Source organism: Asterias amurensis, chromosome 20, assembly GCF_032118995.1.
Source record: "Asterias amurensis chromosome 20, ASM3211899v1".
Taxonomy (NCBI): domain Eukaryota; kingdom Metazoa; phylum Echinodermata; class Asteroidea; order Forcipulatida; family Asteriidae; genus Asterias; species Asterias amurensis.
The window spans coordinates 4,971,514-4,983,761 of record NC_092667.1 but is presented as its reverse complement, the minus strand read 5'-3'; the positions used below and the strand labels follow the sequence as shown (position 1 = coordinate 4,983,761).

At 38.7% G+C, this 12,248-nt stretch overlaps 1 long non-coding RNA gene across 1 annotated transcript; it reads right to left on the bottom strand.

The window, feature by feature from the left end:
• Window positions 1–7,016: 7,016 nt before the first annotated feature.
• Window positions 7,017–9,751, bottom strand: LOC139952361 (uncharacterized). Its single transcript, XR_011787885.1, has 4 exons — window positions 9,528–9,751; window positions 8,679–8,922; window positions 7,678–8,059; window positions 7,017–7,483 (listed from the first exon to the last, which is right to left on the bottom strand). It is a non-coding gene; the product is annotated as an uncharacterized lncRNA (long non-coding RNA).
• Between the last annotated feature and the right edge of the window lie 2,497 nt (window positions 9,752–12,248).

Sequence of the window (12,248 nt, the reverse complement as noted above, 5' to 3'; positions counted from 1 at the left end):
GGGGGGGAGGGTTGATACAAATAAAACACAAGTTACAAGGAGAGTTCTGTTCAATTTTTTATTGAAAATTTTGGCCAAAAAAAAAGCAGAGTCGTGCAAACACCTGTGCCTGTCGGTGGACCCCCTCGGCCACCTGGAACTTATGATGATCTAAAGGTCCAAAGTGCAATGGTTGATATGTTCTCTGTTCAGTGAAGTTCAATCAGATGCGCTACTAGTGGTTTGTAACAACAATGTACTGTCTTACAAATCTAACGAGCTAGACGCAATTTAGCGCTTTGTTTTAGACGCAGAAGTGCTGAGCAGAAAGTAGTTGTTGCTTGCTTAAATGAAATGGTGCCCTCAAGAGTGCTTAGGATTTCACCGATTGTGGTTTCGCAACCAAGCTGCACTGGTGGTGCTAAGAGGTGTCGACGCTTGTTCCAATGGGATCCTAACTCGACGGATGATGACAACTTCTATCCAGATGATGGTGTGCTGGTCGGAGAAACAAGTTCTTTAATGGGCAGTAATTTTGTTACCAATTGTGGGTAAAGCAAGTTGCAAAAATTCTTCAGAAAAGTGCTGACGTATTATCACAAACGTCACAAATTTGTTTAAAACTTTGAGCATGATAAGTAGTGATGTTTTCTCACTGCATGTTTGCCAATAAATGATACTGGAGATGACATTGGATCAATATTCAGTATGGGTAATTCAAAACACAAGTGAAAGTGTAGAGAATACGCCACATCAGGGGAAGTATGGGTAATTCAAAGCACAAGTGAAAGTATAGAGAATACACAACCAGGGGACGTATGGGTAATACACAAGTGAAAGTGTACAGATTACGCCACATCAGGGGAAGTATGGGTAGTTCAAAACACAAGTGAAAGTGTAGAGAATACGCCACATAAGGGGATAATGGGTAATTCAAAACACAATGAAAGTGCATCAGGGGAAGTATGGGTAAGTCAAAACACAGGGGAAAGTATAGAGACTACACAACCAGGTGACGTATTGGTAATTCAAAACACATGTGAAAGTGTAGAGAACATGCATCACCAGGGGAAGTATGGGTAATTCTAAAAACAAATGAAAATGTAGAGAATACACCACACCAGGGGGAGTATGGGTAAATTCAAAACACAATGAAAGTGTTGAGAATACGCAAGACCAGGGTAACTATTTGTAAATTCAAAACACAATGAAAGTGTTGAGAACACGCAAGACCAGGGGTAACTATGGGTAAATTCAAAACACAATGAAAGTGTTGAGAATACGCAAGACCAGGGGTAACTATTTGTAAATTCAAAACACAATGAAAGTGTTGGGACACGCAAGACCAGGGGTAACTATGGGTAAATTCAAAACACAATGAAAGTGTTGAGAATACGCAAGACCAGGGGTAACTATTTGTAAATTCAAAACACAATGAAAGTGTTGAGAACACGCAAGACCAGGGGTAACTATGGGTAAATTCAAAACACAATGAAAGTGTTGAGAATACGCAAGACCAGGGGTAACTAGGGTAAATTCAAAACACAATGAAAGTGTTGAGAATACACAAGACCAGGGGAACTATGGGTAAATTCAAAACACAATGGAAGTGTTGAGAATACACAAGACCAGGGGAACTATGGGTAAATTCAAAACACATTGGAAGTGTTGAGAATACGCAAGACCAGAGGAACTATTGGTAAATTAACAAACACAATAAAAGTGTTGAGAATACACAACCCCAGGGAAATTATGGGTAAATTCAAAACACAATGAAAGTGTTGAGAACACGCAAGACCAGAGGAACTATGGGTAAATTCAAAACACAATGAAAGTGTTGAGAATACGCAAGACCAAGGGTAACTATGGGTAAATTCAAAACACAATGAAAGTGTTGAGAATACACAAGACCAGGGGAACTATGGGTAAATTCAAAACACAATGGAAGTGTTGAGAATACGTAAGACCAGGGGTAACTATGGGTATATTCAAAACACAATGAAAGTGTTGAGAATACGCAAGACCAGGGGTAATTATGGGTAAATTCAAAACACATTGAAAGTGTTGAGAATACGCAAGACCAGAGGAACTATGGGTAAATTCAAAACACAATGGAAGTGTTAAGAATACGCAAGACCAGGGGTAACTATGGGTATATTCAAAACACAATGAAAATGTTGAGAATACGCAAGACCAGGGGTAATTATGGGTAAATTCAAAACACATAGAAAGTGTTGAGAATACGCAAGACCAGAGGAACTATTGGTAAATTAACAAACACAATAAAAGTGTTTAGAATACACAACCCCAGGGAAATTATGGGTAAATTCAAAACACAATGAAAGTGTTGAGAATACGCAAGACCAGAGGAACTGTGGGTAAATTCAAAACACAGTGAAAGTGTTGAGAATACGCAAGACCAGGGTAATTATGGGTAAATTCAAAACACAATGAAAGTGTTAAGAATACGCAAGACCAGGGGAATTATGGGTAAATTCAAAACACAACGAAAGTGTTGAGAATACGCAAGACCAGAGGAACTATGGGTAATTCAAAACGCGATCAAAGTGTTGAGAATACGCAAGACCAGAGGAACTATGGGTAATTCAAAACACAATGAAAGTGTTGAGAATCGTAAGACCAGGGGAACTATGGGTTTATTATTCAAAACACAATGAAAGTGTTGAGAATATGCAAGACCAGGGGAACTATGGGTAAATTCAAAACACAATGAAAGTGTTGAGAATACGCACGACCAGGGTAACTATGGGTATATTCAAAACACATTGACAGTTGTTGAGAATACGCAAGACCAGGGGAACTATGGGTAAATTCAAAACACAATGAAAGTGTTACGAATACGCAAGACCAGGGGAACTATGGGTAAATTCAAAACACAATGAAAGTGTTGAGAATACGCAAGACCAGGGGAACTATGGGTAAATTCAAAACACAATGAAAGTGTTGAGAATACGCAAGACCAGGGGAACTATGGGTAAATTCAAAACACAATGAAAGTGTTGAGAATACGCAAGACCAGGGGAACTATGGGTAAATTCAAAACACAATGAAAGTGTTACGAATACGCAAGACCAGGGGAACTATGGGTAAATTCAAAACACAATGAAAGTGTTGAGAATACGCAAGACCAGGGGAACTATGGGTAAATTCAAAACACAATGAAAGTGTTGAGAATACGCAAGACCAGGGGAACTATGGGTAAATTCAAAACACAATGAAAGTGTTGAGAATACGCAAGACCAGGGGAACTATGGGTAAATTCAAAACACAATGAAAGTGTTGAGAATACGCAAGACCAGGGGAACTATGGGTAAATTCAAAACACAATGAAAGTGTTGAGAATACGCAAGACCAGGGGAACTATGGGTAAATTCAAAACACAATGAAAGTGTTGAGAATACGCAAGACCAGGGGAACTATGGGTAAATTCACTACACAATGAAAGTGTTGAGAATATGCAAGACCAGGGGAACTATGGGTAAATTCAAAACACAATGAAAGTGTTGAGAATACGCAAGACCAGGGGAACTATGGGTAAATTCAAAACACATTGAAAGTGTTGAGAATACGCAAGACCAGGGGTAACTATGGGTAAATTCAAAACATAATGAAAGTGTTGAGAATACGCAAGACCAGGGGAAATATTTGTAAATTCAAAACACAATGAAAGTGTTGAGAATACACAAGACCAGGGGAAATATTTGTAAATTCAAAACACAATGAAAGTGTTGAGAATACGCAAGACCAGGGGAACTATGGGTATATTCAAAACACAATGAAAGTGTTGAGAATACGCAAGGGAACTATAGGTAAATTCAAAACACAATGAAAGTGTTGAGATTATGCAACCCTTGACCTCATCTTAAAACCAACCAATCCAAAACATCTACAAATAATAGGAATCCAATGTCATCTTTGGTATTAAAAGGCAATAGAATGAGTGTTCTTACTAGATATTTTTGATGTTAAGTGGCATGACCAAGCAGAACATGTTTCTCCAGCCATCATTTCATCAACTGGATAGAAGTCCTCATCATCCACCAAGTCCAGATTCCATTGGCTCAAACAAAGACATCTTTTGGCACCTTTGTTGATCTCAAAAGATCCCCAGCACAAACCTGTTTACTAGAGAACAAAAGAGTGACGTGACCAACAAAAGGCTAAATAATAAGGGGCCCTCATCCCGACGTCTTGAGAGATCTTGCCGAACCAAACGTTTTAGGGACCAACCACTACTTTCCAGCTCGAAAATGCGCTAGTATGTATGCATCCAAAAATAGCTTCGCTCTAGCTCATCAAATTTGTAAGGCGGTACACCAGTGAAACAAAACACTAGTGGTGCATCTAATTGAACTTCAGTGAACAGAGAACATACCTTCCATTGCACCCAGACCAACAAGACCAACACTTGTTCCAGGCAGCCGAGGGGGTCCACCAACAGGCACAGGTGTTTGCACAACTCTGCGAGTTTTTCAGTGGGTTTGGATGAGGCCCTAACATACATAAAAAACTCATCCGAATGAGCTGCTCCTACACAATGAGTCCAGAAGATATTTCTGTGGTTTTACCTTGAACTCTGAAAAGTATTCTCAATATCTTTCAGAGCTAAAACCCTAATGAAAAAAACAACAAGTAAGGGAATTTTATCATTGTATTTGATAGAAATTTCCATATCTCTGCAAGATACTGAGATTTCCATAATTTTGCTCAATTTCTGACAAACGTCTGAAAACAACTTGCTTGGTAAGAAAAATCAATACTTTTTTAAAATACTTACTTTGATCTATAAAAAAAAATAATAAATTATCGACCCCTTTTTTGATAGAAAAGTCCATATCTCTGCAAGATACTGAGATTTCTATAATTTTGTGTTTACGTTTGCCCAACTTCTGAAATGATGAATTTGCTGGTGAGAAAAATCATTGTTTTAATTAAAACAACTCTTTATCATGGTCTCATTATTTGGTAGGAGCAACTCATGTTTAAACTAACTACATTAAAAAAACTACACAAAGACATATGATTCAGTAATAAGGGCGATAAGGGTTTTCTCTCAATTCTTAGCAGTTAAAATTTCTGCAAACAAAAATTGAAATTTCTCTGAACAATTTCAATCAAGAGTGCTCTGTGACTGGGAAACTGTTTTCCAAGAAGACAATCAGAGTGCCCTGATTATCCGCAAGGGAAGGTATCGATTAAATTATGTTCATCCAAAAGTTATGCAAACAAAAATTAAAAATTTCTTTTTGAACAGGTTCAATCAGAGTGCTCTCTGACTGGTACAACCTGTTTCCCAAGAAGACAATCAGAGTGCCCTGATTATCTGCAAGGGAAGGTATCGATTAAATTATGTTCATCCAAAAGTTATGCAAACAAAAATTAAAAATTTCTTTTTTAACAGGTTCAATCAGAGTGCTCTCTGACTGGTACAACCTGTTTCCCAAGAAGACAATCAGAGTGCCCTGATTATCCGCAAGGGAAGGTATCGATTAAATTATGTTCATCCAAAAGTTATGCAAACAAAAATTAAAAATTTCTTTTTGAACAGGTTCAATCAGAGTGCTCTCTGACTGGTAAAACCTGTTTCCCAAAGAAGACAATCAGAGTGCCCTGATTATCTGCAAGGGAAAATTTGTCTTTGATTTTCTAAGAATTTCGATCAACTTTGTAAGTATTGGAATCTGAATCATACACCTTTGTGCGGATAAGGGATGGATCTTGGGACATAAGGGGAATGTCTTAATGATTCACCACACAGGGATAAGTGTGGATAAATCTAAACATAAGTCAAGGTGGTTATTTTCACCATACAAGGGGTAGTATGGATAGTTCACCACACGGATAAAGTGTGAGTAGTCCACAACACAAGGAGAAGTGTCATTTACCACAGTGTAAAGAATAGGTTGACCACCACACAAAGGAAAGTGTGAGGAGTTAACCACACAAGATTATTGGCACACCCCTGAAACGTTAACTATAACTAACTAGACTAATTGTTACTTTGACTCCTAAGAATAAATACTTTCATAGACACTTACTTATTCAGGCACTCTGATACAAAAAGGAGACACTTCAAAGCACAGCAAGACTTTGAAGTATGGGTAAATCATCACACAGAGGAAGTATGAGTGATTCACTACACCGGGGGGGGGGGGGGGGGTGTTTAGATGATTCAAAGGAAGTTTGAGTGTAAACTCAAGGGATTTACGAGTAGATCCCCATTCAGAAGGGATCAAGAATGTACAACACATGTGGAAGTGTTGGTGACTTTACTGTGAAGGAATTATGGGTAGTTCACCACACAGAAAAGTGTTGATAACTCACCATAGAAGGAAAGCAATGGTGATTCATCACATGAGTAAGTATTGTGAATCACCAGATATTGGCATACACCTGAAATGTTATGAACAACTAAATACACCTTAGACGAAATGTCAAATTTTCTTTGACACCTAACGAACCTATTTAGACAATAAAGTGTCACCTATTTCAGTCTTGCGACTCTTTATTTTGGCAAAAAAAAAAAAAAAAACATTTCCAGAAACAGGCACAGCAAGATTTTGTACTGTTTTTTGTTCTTTCTTTGACACCAAATGAAACTATTTAGACACTAAAGTGTCACCTACTTCACACATGCAACTCTGTATTTTGACAACAAATTTGGTATTTCCAGAAACAGGCACAGCAAGTTTTTGTACTGTGTTCTTCAATTTTTAATGGCTGGGGAAACCAAAACAAAAAAAGTCAGCTGATCAGCTGAAAAGTTGCATGGCTGCTAATTGCTGATATATGAGATGGGCGAAAACCTCCCTAAAAGGAGGGAAAATTCCCATGCCGGCTCCACTATATGGCAACCAAGTTTGTCAACTCCATACATCAGCACACCTAAATTGAATAACCTAAATGAATAGTGAGAGAAATGTAACTACATACAACTACCAATTCATATCAATTTGGAGTTTTGATTTGAATGATTCACCACACAAGGAAAGTATAAGTGATTCACCATGGATAAATATAGGTAGATCACCACACAAGGAAAGTATGAATAATTCACCATGGGTAAATATAGGTAAATCACCACACAAGGAAAGTATGAATGATTCACCATGGGTAAATATAGGTAAATCACCACACAAGGAAAGTATGAATGATTCACCATGGGTAAATATAGGTAGATCACCACACAAGGAAAGTATGAATGATTCACCATGGGTAAGTATAGGTAGATCACCACACAATGAAAGTATGAATGATTCACCACTCAGGATGTGCACATATTAATCTTGCAGACAATGATGCTCTTTCAAGAAAAGCGCTCATTATCTTGTTAAAAATACATTAAACCTTCAGATCCATCCCAGATACAAGTATTACAAACTCAAAGCTACAAACACTAAATTACTGAAAAAGTCATCGAGTCCACTGGTGATGGGCTAGAACTTGGATGGAGATCCGACACTCTCCGTCTCGATTAGTTGATCTGTAGAGGATGAAAGAAAAAAAAAAAATAATAAATTAAATGTCTACATCAATTCTTTTTCTCCCTTTGATGACCGGTTAAACTTCTTTTTACAAAAATTTGGCTCAAGGAGGTTTTGAGAAAATCCTGAAATCAAGAAAAGCCCTAAAAAAAAAATCTTGTCATCAGTAAAATATCATAAGAATTCATCATACCTTTGGTAGATCCATGGAGTCTACTCCTCAAGGTGCAGTTTGGGTCTCTGTCTCTGGGTAGAGGTGACTCTCCAGAAGGCTGGAAGAAGACGGTTGGTGGACTCTTGGGCGGAGTAGGGGTGTCTCTCCAGAAGGCTGGAAGAAGACGGTTGGTGGACTCTTGGGCGGAGTAGGGGTGTCTCTGGAGAAGGCTGGAGCAAGACGGTTGTTGGACTCTTGGGCGGAGTAGGGACGCTCTCCAGAAGGCTTGAGAAAGATGGTTGATGGACTCTTGAGGGCTCGATTCTCCAAGGGTTCACCTGCAAAGGATGACCCAGTGGTTTGAGTTCATCAGAGTGCCTCTTAGCATCATCTCAGGGTTACGTTTTGTCATGGATGGATCCTGTTTGACAGAAACAAGATAAATACATGCAGGATTACAGTCTTTGCCACACAATGAGTTTGGATGTCATAACCACAAACTGTTTTGGTCATTGGCCAGTGATCAAGCAAGTTCAACCAAAACAGCTTTTTGTAAATGCCCGCAACAATGCACTCATACAGTCGAACGCATTCTCAATCTCAGTTTGTGGGAAAGGTTTGATCATAGTTTGTATTTACAGTGATCAAAGGGGCATGTCATGGTCGAGCAGTTGAGAGCACTGGACTCAAGCTCTGGTGTTTTTGATCATCAGAGTGTGGGTTTAAGTCCCAGCTGTCGCACTTGATCATCAGTTTGTGTTTTTCCTGGTTGTAATGAACTGAGTTAGGTGGTATACCACTCTAACTGGTAATAAATTGCAGCAAAAAACATTTAAGCGTTGTGCAATTACATCCATACAAACCAAATTGATACATGCTCAATTGCCCCTAAAAGAGGTCAGTGGCCAAAATTTACCCCGAAAGGCAAATTTTTACTGCTTGGTGGTGGTTGGAAAAAATATGAGTAAGCGGATCGCCAGCAGTAGCGACATGGGACGTCTTATGTTTGAATGGAAAGGGGAAAACATTGTTTATCATACCTTCATATCCTTGAGATTGCCAACGTTCATGCTTTGGGCTTGGGCGGAGGGTCGGTTAACTGTTTGGCGGAGAGTCAGTTAACTCTTGGGTGGAGTAGGGGTGTATCTGGAGAAGGCATGAGCAAGACAGTTGGTTGACTCTTGAGGGTTTGCTTCTCCGAGGGGTTCACCTGCAAAGGATGACCCAGATGGTTTGAGTTCCTCTTAGCATCATCTCAGAATTATGTTTTGTCACACATGGATCCTGTTTGGACAGAAAATTAATAGAACAGTAAATACATGCAGGGTTATGCCCGGTTCATACTTCCTGTAAAAGCGCTTGCGAATGCGAAGCGAAATTTTACGTCATGACTGTTTTCGCAGCGAATGTTTCACAGGAGTTGAGCACAAGTCAACTGATGTGAATTATTTGTTGCCAATTCGTGACTTCAAAATTCTTCTCGCATTCTTATTTGCATATAGTTGTAAGCATAAATCTCAGTTTGTTTGAAATTTTAATCATAACTTGTATTGACAGTGATCAAGGGGCATGCTGTGGTTAGGCGGTTAAGAGCACTGGGCACAACTTCATGGCTATGCATACCGCCGCCAAAATTCCCTGCTAACCTGTGAAATACGCTTGGCGCAGAATTCCCTGCCGATTATTTGCTTACGGTAAGCAAAGCCATGAAACTTGCCCTGGACTCAATCATGGCTCTGGCGTTTCTGATCATCATGTGGAACTTGTGTCCTTGACCGAGATACTTGGTGGTGATTGCCAGAATATGAAAGAGTGAATCGCTGGCCGGCAGTAGTGACATGGGGCGCCTTATGTTTGAATGGAAAGCGGGAAACAATTTTTATCCATACCTTCGGCTCCTTGAGATTGCCAACGTTCTTGCTTTGGACTTGGGCAGAGGATCAGTTGACCCTTCCGAGGAGTAGGGGTGTCTCTCCAGAAGGCTTGAGCAAGATGGTTGATGGACTCTTGAGGGCTCGATTCTCCAAGGGATTCACCTGCAAAGGATGACCCAGTGGTTTGAGTTCATCAGGGTGCCTCTTAGCATCATTTAAGGGTTACGTTTTGTCACACATGGATCCTGTTTGACAAAAAAAAAAGAAATAAATACATGTAGGGTTATAGTCTTTGCCCCACAATAATACAGTTTTAAGAATTCTTAATCTCAATTTGTGGGAAAGTTTTTATCATAATTTGTATTGCAGTGTGATCAAAGTGGGGTATTGTGGTTGAGCCATTAAGAGCACCACACTCATGGCTCAGGGATTTCTGATCATCAGTAGTGTATTTCGAGTTCTAGCTGTTTCAGATGTGTCCTTGACCAAGATACTTTAGCGTAAGTGCTAAAAATATGAGTGAGCGTGTCCCCGCCAATAGCTGCCTGGGACGCTTCATGTTTGAAAGGGAAGGGGAAACAATGTTCATACCTTTGAATCCTTGATATTGCCACTGTTCATGCTTGGGGCTTAGATGGCGGGTCGGTTGACTCTTTGGCAGATGATGATTCAGATGTTCTGTAGAAGGTGACGCAGCTCCATGATTACAGAGGGGTGCCCTCTAAGGAACAGCTCAGGCTCCTGTTTCATTGCTGATGGATTTATCTGTTGAGCAGAAAAAGAATGAAAATTAAAAACATAAGTTTCCAGAATTTGTTTCACAGATCTGTCTTGTGAGTAAATAAAATAAGCAGCTATTTGTAATGGCTCCTTGCAGTGCACCACAGCACACGCAGCTACTGTCTGCTATCCAGCCATCCTCACCACTTGGGAGTCAAACTGCAAAGTAAAAATTATGGTAAACATGTCATCACCCTGTTGTGTGTGAGCACCAATGACAACAACGCTGTGTTTAGCTTGAGTGGTTCCCCCTCATTCCCCCCACCTCCATAAGAAAAAAGAATTTTGTGAAATCTGCCAATAAAGTGCTTTTAAATAAACAGTTTCGATTAACTGTTACCTAAAAAAATAACTAACATACATGTATCTTACGTATGGCTGGGAGTGCCTGTGTTAAAGATTGGAACCTCACAGGAACCCCTTGGAACTTTAAAAAAAAAGAAAAAAAAAAAAAACGATTTACAAGCAAAATATTTCTGTCTGGTTGTTATTTTCATTTTCGGTTTGTAATGAGCTAAAATCTCAGCAATAACAATAACAAAATGTTCGTCCAAGCCTGACAAAAAAAATAAGACAAGAGTTAAATTATGAAGTTTTAATTTGGCTGTTTTGTTACGACCCTTGTAGAAAAAACATTTCCATAAAAAAAGACCTTAAAACATTTTTTCAGTCAACGAAAACAAATTAAGTTATCAGAAATATACCTGATCGTGATATACTGCATGCCATTGAACCAGGGATCACGCTCAAGTTTATGACAGAACAGTATAGGTAGGCCTACACTGATGCAACTTTTTATTTTCATCGCTATCCACCTTCCCCCCAAAAAAAAAAATTTTAAAAATAAAAAAATAACAAATAAATAACAAATAAATAAATGTTATCGTTTGTTAGAATAAATCAGTCAATAAAACAAAATGAAACAAAGTTCATACTAGATTGAAAACACTTCAGATTGGAAAAAGGCTCAGGCCAAAATGTATGCTCGGCAAAAACACAAAAATTCAATAAATAAATATTCAATATAATAATCAATTCAACTGAATCAAAAAGAAAGAAAAAAAACAACAGAAAAAAACAAAACAACAACAACAAATGAAACATAGATTCAACACAACATAAAAATAAAATTTTTGGTAAGTAATTTAGTGGAAATTAGTGCAATCTTAAAGGAACATGTTGCCCATGGATCGGACGAGTTGGTCAAAACAAAAGCGTTTGTAACCGTCTTTTATAAAAAGCATATGGTTGGAAAGATGTTTTAAAAGTAGAATACAATGATCCACACAAGTTTGCCTCGAAATTGCGTGGTTTTCCTTCTACTGTGCGAACTAACATGGTCGGCCATTTATGGGAGTCAAAATTTTGACCCCCATAAATGGCCGACGTGTTAGTCGACGAGGTAAAAGGAAAACCACGCAATTTCGAGGCATGTTTGTGTGGATCATTGTATTCTACTTTTACAACATCTTTCTACCCATATGCATTTTATAAAAAACGGTTACAAACGCTCTTCAAAGACCAACTCGACCGATCCAAGGCAACGTGTTCCTTTAACTGACTGTCAATTCATTTTCACGTGTGTCATTTTTGCTATCACATTGACACTATACAGTGTTGGTCGTCCAATCCAAATCCAACCAAAACAAAAAATTACAAACAGACAAAAAAATAACTTGTGAGTTTTTACGAATATTTCCTTTTTTTACTTTTCACAATTTCCAATTTTGTCCATCCCAAATGGAAGGTTCAGCTTAAATTTACCATCACTAAACACTTACGTTTTACTCAACAATAAGCGGTGGAAAACAACCAAAACAAGTGTTCGTCGTGCATATAAACACTGCATGATCATGTCGTCTGTTTTCGTAAAAATAAAATGGCCACCGCTCTCCAGCAACCCAGAATGCAATGCGAATCGTGGGGTAAAAACATGTGTCTTTTAATTTTGGATGA